Genomic DNA, 8,750 nt, shown 5'->3' on the forward strand with positions numbered 1-8,750 from the left:
TGAGTATATTCAGAGTCGGAGTGATAACTTCTTTCGGAGTGATTGTCGGAGTCACAGCCGGATACCCATTCACCAACATGAGCTTGATGTCTTCTTTTTGTGTAGCTCCTTGATGACTTTTATTTCCTTTCTAAATCCTTGCTTCTCCGAGAGGGTTTTCATTCATAACGATCATCTCTACTCATCCTTTCTCTTGGTGGTGATTCTTCTCTTCTACTTCTTCTTTTGGGAGAATCTTCTCTTCTTTTGTAGGGAGCCATACACTCATTGGAGTAGTGTCCGGGTCTTCCACAATTGTAGCAATTACGTTCACGACTAGAAGATCTTTTGTCATTGTAGGACCTTGACTTGGAACTTCTTTCTTTGCTTTTACTCTTGTAGAACTTGTTGAAGTTCTTTACCATTAGGCTCAATTATTCATTGAAGGTTTGTTTCTCGCTTGATGATGTGGGATCATCACATGAGGCTTTGTAAGCACCACTTGACTTGTTGTGAAGCTCTTCCTTTTCCTTGAGAGACATCTCATGAGCAACAATTTTTCCAATGACTTCCGTTGGCTTGACATCTTTGTAATTGGGCATCATTTGGATCAATGTGCACACGGTATCATATTTTCCATCCAAGGCTCTTAGGATCTTCTTGATGATGAATTTGTCGGTTATCTCTTCACTTCCTAAGCCGGCAATCTCATTTGTGATGAGAGAAAGCCTGGAATACATTTCAGCGACACCTTCACCATCCTTCATTTTGAACTTGTCAAGTTGAATTTGAAGCACATCCAAACGGAGTCGGTACCTTCGTGCATATCAAGCAAAGTATCCCAAATTTCCTTTGCATTCTCAAGACGGCTGATTTGGTTGAATTCTTTGGGGCACAATCCGTTGAAGAGAATATCACAAGCTTGTGCATTGTATTGTAGCTTCTTCAACTCTTCCGCTGTAGCTTCACGGTTTGGTTCTCTCCCATCAAAGAATTCACCTTGCAAGCTAACACACACAATAGCCCAAATAGCGGGGTTATATCCTAGAATATGCATTTCCAAGTTATGCTTCCAACTAGCAAAATTTGTACCATCAAAGAAAGGACCTCTATGGTGGTAAATTTCCCTTGCTAGATGCCATACTTTCCTAGGTTGTGAAACCAAGGCTATGACCACCAAAAGCTATGGAAATCAAAGCAAATGGAGACCAAAGCTCTGATACCACTTGTAGGATCTAAAGTATGTCTAGAGGGGGGTGATTAGACTACTTGACCAAATAAAAATCTAGCCTTTTCCAAATTTTAGTTCTTGGCAGATTTTAGCAACTTAGCACAAACAAGTAATCAACCTACACATGCAATTCTAAGAGTATAGCAGCGGAATGTAAAACAATTTCATATGAGGGTAAAGGGAGGAGCTTGAGGGAGCAAACGCAATGTTGACACGGAGATTTTTCGTGTGGTTCCGATAGGTGGTGCTATCGTACATCCACATTGATGGAGACTTCAACCCACGAAGGGTAATGGTTGCGCGAGTCCACAGAGGGCTCCACCCATGAAGGGTCCACGAAGAAGCAACCTTGTCTATCCCACCATGGCCGTCGCCCGCGAAGGACTTGCCTCACTAGGGTAGATCTTCACGAAGTAGGCGATCTCATTGCCCTTACAAACTCCTTGGTTCAACTCCACAATCTTGTCGGAGGCTCCCAAGTGACACCTAGCCAATCTAGGAGACACCACTCTCCAAGAAGTAACAAATGGTGTGTTGATGATGAACTCCTTGCTCTTGTGCTACAAATGATTGTCTCCCCAACACTCAACTCTCTCTCATAGGATTGGATTTGGTAGAAAGAAGATTTGAGTGGAAAGCAACTTGGGGAAGGCTAGAGATCAAGATTTAAGTGGTCGGAATGGAATATCTTGACCTCAACACAAGTGTAGGTGGTTCTCTCTCAGCAAATATGTATTGGAAGTGTAGGCATGTTCTGATAGCTCTCTCTTCTAATGAAGAGTGGGTGGAGGGGTATTTATAGCCTCCACACAAAATCTAACCATGACACACAAATCACCAAACTCGGTGCGACCGAATCATGAAACTCGGTCAGACCGACTTATTTCAAAATGTGAATGTTAGCATTCTCGGTGGGACCAACATGTCAACTCGGTGGGACCGATTTTGTTAGGGTTAGGGCATAACGTAATCTCGGTGAGACCGATTACACAAACTCGGTGAGACCGATTTTGGTAATTGACTAACAGAGAGTTGGTCAGGCAAACTTGGTGGGACTGATTCGCTCATATCAGTTGGACCGAAGTGTTACGAAAGGGAAACAAAGAGTTTACGTTGCAATCTCGGTGGGACCGATTTCTCATCTCGGTTTGACCGAAATGTTACGAAGGGAAACAGAGAGATTACAATCCCATCTCGGTGAGTCCGAGATCCCTATCGGTAAGACCAAAAAGATTAGGGCTTTTGGCAGTGGCTATGTCAACTGAACTCGGTGGCACCGGATAGAAAGAATCGGTGGGGCCGAGTTTGACTTTTGTTGTGGGACATATGTGGATATCACTAAGCATTTTGAGCAAGCACCTCATTAGGCAACACCTCATCCCTTCTTAATAGTATTGGCTTTTCTTATAGACTCAATGTGATCTTGGATAACTAAAATAGAAAATATAGAGTCTTGTGCTTTGAGCTTGAGCCAATCTTTTATCCTTAGCATTTTGAAGGGTCCACTTTCTAATCCACGCCATGCCAACCATTGAGCTTTCCTGAAATATTCATCTTGGAATAGCATTAGCTCAATGAGCTATATGTTGTTAGGAATTACCAAATCCACTCAGGGATAGTTGCACTTTCACTATCTAACTGGGATTTCTTAAGTAATATGATTAACTAAACTTTAATTTATCATGAACTTAGTACCTGATAGTACTTGCATGTCTATGTTGTTGTAGATCAATGGCCCATTCTACCGTTCCCTTGAATTTTAATGCGTTCCTAGAGAAAGCTAAGTTGAAAGATGATGGTAGCAACTACACGGACTAGGTCCGTAACTTGAGGATTATCCTCATTGCTGCACAGAAGAATTATGTCCTGGAAGCAGCGTGTCAGGACCCCGATCCTAAGTCACATCGATCTAGCATGTAACACATCATATCACTTTAGCCTCACACGGTATTCCCACGGGTGCCACCTTACCTGGCCTGGGACCATTTGCACCTTTTGGCTCACATATATGATAGTGTCGCTAGCATCCATATGAAAGAGAACCCCGGCCGACATGACTAGTCGTGAATCCAAAGTGGCACTAACTTACAGGGACAAGCATACATGGCCCAACAACGAACGTGTCGGTCATGAACGTATGAACCCAAGTCGTAGCAAGCTACAAGGACTTAAAGGAACAACGCGTGACATTTCCCCGAAGGGACAGACCAAGGAACGAAGAAGGACACATGCCAGCCAGCCTAAGTGTTCCGGAGCAGTAGCAAGCTACCATGGCTCAGTGGAAGCACTAGGAGACATTTCCCGGTAAGAGAGGCTACCAAGAATAAACAACTAGGTTGTCGGATCCCACACATACCAAGCATTTCAAAATCATACACACAATATGGTCGATATGTGAAAATACAACATGGCATCACAACAAAACTCTACGACTCAAAGTATTTATTCATAAGGCTCCGATGAGTCACACATAGTAAGAATTACAATCATGGGTCACCTGACCCAACATACAGAGCATACTGGCAACGAAAGCATAACATGTCTGAGTACAAACAACTACAAATGAAAAAGGTTGAGAAGCCTGACAATCTATATGACCCTCCCAAGGGTACAAGTTCATAGCTGAGGTAACAAGCCAAACGTCGAAGTCCACGTGAAACTACAAGTGAGACTGAAGTCTCTCTGCAAAAACATAAATTAAGCAAACGTGAGTACAAATGTACCTAGCAAGACTTACATCAGAACTAGCTACATATGCATCAGTATCAACAAAGGGATGGTGGAGTTTAACTACAGCAAGCCAACTTTGACTCAGTGGCTATCCTAAACTACGTCTACAAGTAACTCTTTTGGGGTGGCGCACATGAGTCCACATATTCACCAAATCAATACACCACTATGGATCCATTCCCGTCTTCGTACGAGAGCGCCATCCATAGCACTCACGCTTATCTTGCGCATGTTAGAGTATCCACTTTCACTTGTCTATGAACTATATAAGCAACCCAGTAGTCCTTTACAGCGGACGCGGCTATTCGAATAGATCATGTTAACCCTGCAGGGTTGTACTTCTTCACACATGCTCTTGCCACTTACCGCCATGTACACGTCATGTATCTCGTCAACCTTCAAGCGGAAGCCTGGCGAGGGTGTCGTCCATGACCATTCTAAGCACGCAAGTCTCTAGTCCAGGTTTATCGCCTATTAGGGTTCCATATGCAAGGAGATCCGGCCAGGGTGTCGCTCACGGCCCAAAACGATGTGTGCAGGGTTCCCAAGCCCACCTCGTCGGATGGATCTACGCTTGGTACACCGTGCCATGGTGCCTAGTCTATCCCAAGCCCACCTGTACCGGGTGGCACTTGGTAGACTACTAACACAACCTACAAACACCAGAAACTAGTTGCAACTCCTGGACAGAGATCGAGGCAATTAATAAGCCGAGAGGGTCGAGTTACCGGAACCCAATGTGTGGTGGCAACTGTCTTGGATCATAGACACAGAACTCAGTTCCTGAGGACGGTTTCAATGAGACAACCCACCATGTACTCCTACATGGCCTCTCACCGCTACCTTTACCAAATCGTGTTCACATGCTTAGCTCTCAATAGTAGGACATGTTCACCCCATTCCAATTCATCCCCGATGAATCAGACTTGACCCAACTCTAAGCAGTAGCAGGCATGACAAACAAGCATGAATGAGTAGGCACATCATGGCTCAAACAACTCCTACTCATGCTAGTGGGTTTGAACTATTTACTATGGAAAAGACATGTCATGCAAAGGAAAGGGGTTCAACTAGCGTAGCATGTAAACATTGAATCGTTGTTGTCCTAATGCAGAAAAAGAGAGCAGGAGCGAGAGAGTGGGATTGTATCAGAATAAACAAGGGGGTTTTGCTTGCCTAGCACTTCTGACAATAGCAATAGCTCTTCATAGGTGTCATCGAACTCATCGTCGAAACTACGTCCACTGAGAGGGGACAGATACCGGCAAACAAGAGGGAACACAATCAATGCAATGCAACAATATGATGCATGAATGTGACATGGCAATATGCTGTGATTTGAGCTAATGCAGCTAGCAACGATTGAAATGGGGTTGGTTTGAACGCAAGATTCAAATTCAAACTCCACATATGGTTATTTAAATTCCATTCATTTGATTTGTCCTAAACAATAGCCAAAAGTTGTTCTAACATGCATGAAAATGATACAGATGGATAGACTGGATTTTTCTGATCATTTTTCATATATAACTTATTTCATTTGGAGTTATGGTTGATTTTCTATGAATTTTAGAAGTTTTAAACATTTTCTGGAATTTCCAAATCATTTAGAATTAGAAATAATCCAGGAAAATGATTACTACGTCACCAGTGTGTCGTGGTCACGTAGGAGAGGCACGGGGGATGCTGTGGTCGCGGTGGTGCTTGTCAGCATTCTCGGGCGCTCGCGGACGGTCTGGGAGAGAGAACCGGGGGGAATGAGGATGAGGAAGCGGTCGAGGGGTCGAGGGGGAGTGTGTGCCGACGTCCAGAGCCTCCAGGGTGTCAAGGGGGCAGCTAGGCCGGCAGGAGGTGGCAGGGCGCATGCCGGCGTGTGTCGGCCACACGCGCAGCCTATTGGCGTGGGGAGGAAGACGGCAGGGAGCCGAGGAGGTGGGCTAGGCCAGCCACTTGGGCTCCAGGTAAGCCACAGGTGGGTCTCTCTCTCTCTCTCTCTCTCTCCTTTTTCTATTTTCTGTTTTTTTATTTCTTTTACCTTTATTTTGATTTAGTTTAAACACTAAATCATTTTTGTAAATTCTGAGAAAAGTGGTGGGTGCAAGATGGACTATTGCAGAGACCCTCTACAATTTTCCAAAATATTGGAGCTATGAATTTTTTTATAGAATTTTAAAGCTCCAATTCAAATACATATTGGATTAATTCAAAGCCCATTTATGTCCTAGAAAAATTTCCACCATTTTTGGTTTAGGTTTTCACCTTGTTCCATAAATAATAAATATTTTAAGGGCATTCTTGGTTCATTGAAAATATTTTAAGTTGAACCTATTTGAATTGATTTAGTGCTAGGGCTTGGTCATCTCCAATTCAAATTTCCTTTGAATTTAAACATGATGCATGGATGCAGATGCAATTATTGCACGCAACTATTCTAGGGCTATGACACACCGCTAGGTGCAAGACCTGTTACAGGAGCAACTCCGGACGTTGAGAACGTCTGGCAGAGCAAAGCTGATGACTACTTGATAGTTCAGTGTGCCAGGCTTTACGGGTTAGAATCGGGACTTCAATAACGTTTTAAACGTCATGGAGCATATGAGATGTTTTAGGAGTTGAAGTTAATATTTCAAGCAAATGCCCGGAGAGATATGAAGTCTCCAATAAGTTATATAGCGGCAAAATGGAGGAGAATAGTTCTGTCAGTGAACATATACTCAGAATGTCTGGGTACCACAACCACTTGACTCAACTGGGAGTTAATCTTCCTAATGATAGTGTCATTGACAGAGTTCTTCAATCACTGCCACCAAGCTACAAAAGCTTCGTGATGAACTATAATATGCAAGGGATGGATAAGACAATTCCCGAGCTCTTCACAATGGTAAAGGCTACGGAGGTAGAAATCAAGAAGGAGCATCAAGTGTTTATGGTTAACAAGACCACTAGTTTGAAGAAAAAGGGCAAAGGGAAGAAAGGGAACTTCAAGAAGAACGGCAAGCAAGTTGCTGCTCAAGTGAAGAAGCCCAAGTCTGGTCCTAAGCCTGAGACTGAGTGCTTCTACTACAAAGGGACTGGTCACTGGAAGCGGAACTGCCCCAAGTATTTGGCGGATAAGAAGGATGGCAAAGTGAAAGGTATATTTGATATACATGTTATTGATGTGTACCTTACTAATGCTTGTAGTAGCACCTGGGTATTTGATACTGGTTCTGTTGCTCATATTTGCAACTCGAGACAGGGGCTACGGATTAAACGAAGATTGGCTAAGGACGAGGTGACGATGCGCGTGGGAAATGGTTCCAAAGTCGATGTGATCACCGTGTGCATGCTACCTCTACATCTACCATCGAGATTAGTTTTAGACCTAAATAATTGTTATTTGGTGCCAGCGTTGAGCATGAACATTATATCTGGATCTTGTTTGATGTGAGATGGTTATTCATTTAAATCAGAGAATAATGATTGTTCTATTTATATGAGTAATATCTTTTATGGTCATGCACCCTTGATGAATGGTCTGTTTTTGTTGAATCTCGATTGTAGTGATACACATATTCATAATATTGAAGCCAAAAGATGCAAGGTTAATAATGATAGTGCAACTTATTTGTGGCATTTCCGTTTAGGTCATATTGGTGTAAAGCGCATGAAGAAACTCCATGCTGATGGAGTTTTGAAATCACTTGATTATGAATCACGTGATGCTTGCGAACCATGTCTCATAGGCAAGATGACTAAAACTCCGTTCTCCAGAACAATGGAGCGAGCAACTGACTTATTGGAAATAATACATACTGATGTATGCGGTCCAATGAGTGTTGAGGCTCGTGGCGGGTGTCGTTATTTTCTGACCTTCACAGATGATTTGAACAGATATGGGTATATCTACTTGATGAAACATAAGTCTGAAACATTTGAAAAGTTCAAAGAATTTCAGAGTGAAGTGGAAAATCATCGTAATAAGAAAATAAAGTTTCTACGATCTGATCGTGGAGGTGAATATTTGAGTTATGAGTTTGGTCTTCATTCGAAACAATGTGGAATAGTTTCGCAACTAACGCCACCCGAAACACCATGGCGTAAATGGTGTGTCCGAACGACGTAACCGTACTTTATTAGATATGGTGCGATCTATGATGTCTCTGACTGATTTACCGCTATCGTTTTGGGGTTATACTTTAGAGATGGCTGCAATCACGTTAAATAGGGCACCATCTAAATCCATTGAGACAACACCATATGAACTGTGGTTTGGCAACCTAAGTTGTCATTTCTTCAAGTTTGGGTATGCGATGCTTATGTGAAAAAGCTTCAACCTGATAAGCTCAAACAAAAATTGGAGAAATGCATCTTCATAGGATACCCAAAGGAGACTGTTTTGTACACCTTCTATCAAATATTCGAAGGCAAGATATTCATTGCTAAGAATGGATCCTTTCTAGAGAAGGAGTTTCTCTCGAAAGAAGTGAGTGGGAGGAAAGTAGAACTTGATGAGGTAATTGTACCTTCTCCCGAATTGGAAAGTAGTTCATCAGAAAAATTAGTTACAGTGATTCCTACACCAATTAGTGAGGAAGCTAATGATGATGATCATGAAACTTCTGATCAAGTTACTACTGAACCTCGTAGGTCAGCCAGAGTAAGATCAGTACCAGAGTGGAACGGTAATCCTGTTCTGGAGGTCATGTTACTTGACCATGACGAACCTACAAACTATGAGGAAGCGATGATGAGCCCAGATTCCGCAAAATGGCTTGAGGCCATGAAATCTGAGATGGGATCCATGTATGAGAACAAAGTGTGGACTTTG

This window comes from Triticum aestivum, chromosome 3A (assembly GCF_018294505.1).
Source record: "Triticum aestivum cultivar Chinese Spring chromosome 3A, IWGSC CS RefSeq v2.1, whole genome shotgun sequence".
Lineage (NCBI taxonomy): Eukaryota > Viridiplantae > Streptophyta > Magnoliopsida > Poales > Poaceae > Triticum > Triticum aestivum.